Here is a 1,267-nt window from a genome sequence, read left to right as displayed (position 1 = left end):
ATCAGGAATGAGGTCATTAGAGGGACAACACAGACAGGAAGGTTTGGAGAAAAAGCTAGAGAAGCCAGATTGAGATGGTTTGGACATGTGCAGAGGAGGGACAGTGGATACATTGGTAGAAGAATGTTAGAGATGGAGCTACCAGGTAGGAGAAAGAGAGGAAGACCAAAGAGGAGATATATGGATGCAGTGAGGGAGGACATGCAGATAGTTGGAGTCAGAATAGAAGATACAGAGAACAGGGAGAGATGGAAATCAATGATTCGCTGTGGCAACCCCTGAAAATAAAAAGAAGGGACAAAGCCCAAAGAAAAAGAAAGAAGAAAGATTAAGGAGCGCTCTGTATCTATCATTGTGTACGTGTGTGCTTATGTGTGTGTATGTGCTGTCAGCACAACATCCAATCAAATTAGACCCACGTTGTTTTGACGCGATAGCATCCAGCCAATCAAATTGCGGGACAACCAATGAGGAAGAGCTGTCAAACAACACGTGAGAGAAAATGATACCAAAGATCGTGCTGTTCTGATTTAAAAACTACATGAGGTGGTCAACAAAAAACGAGTGGCAATGATCTGTGTAAATATATTATGTTGTTCAAAAGGACTCGAAACAGAAACAGCAGGACTTGAGACTTGACTTGACCCTTTTTTAGTCTTGGCTTGGATTCGACTCTGACATTGCCTGTCTTCACTTGAGACTTGGCTCGGACTTGAGTGCAACTTGAGACTTGTGACTTGCAAAGCAATGACTTGGTCCCACCTCTGCTGGTTACTGTGTCTTTACCTTTAAATGGTAATGAGCCAGACTAGAAACTGTGGTCCAACCAGATCAAGTGTCAGACCCAGAAGAAGAAGAATCTCAAGAAGAAGGTGGAGAACCAAGAAAGACCCTGGATGTTTGTCGATGGTTTGGAGCTTTTTTGAAGTTTGTTATGTCAGCATTACTTTGATGTTAATATGTGGATTAACAAAAGTTCCACCACCACCTGACTGATCGTCTCCCCCGTGTTGTTACAGGACAACCCACTCCTGGTGAGTGTTTACACAGTACAACGGGTGTTAGTTTGGTGTTTTAAACTTCCGGTCCAGGTCCCACTTCCTTCCGGCCAGCAAAAACGGTCACATCTGGACACTGGCTATATGTCATTATTTATATTTTTTCATTGTGATTCATTCATTTTTTTATTTTCAGCACAATTTATCCTTGGTACACCTTAAATCAATGATTCTCTTTTTATACTCTGTACCAAACCTGGATCTCTCTG

The sequence above is a fragment of the Cynoglossus semilaevis genome, chromosome Z (assembly GCF_000523025.1).
Source record: "Cynoglossus semilaevis isolate Cse_v1.0 chromosome Z, Cse_v1.0, whole genome shotgun sequence".
NCBI classification, from domain to species: Eukaryota; Metazoa; Chordata; class Actinopteri; order Pleuronectiformes; family Cynoglossidae; genus Cynoglossus; species Cynoglossus semilaevis.
The sequence above is the reverse complement of the archived record's forward strand: the minus strand, read 5'-3'. Positions refer to the sequence as shown.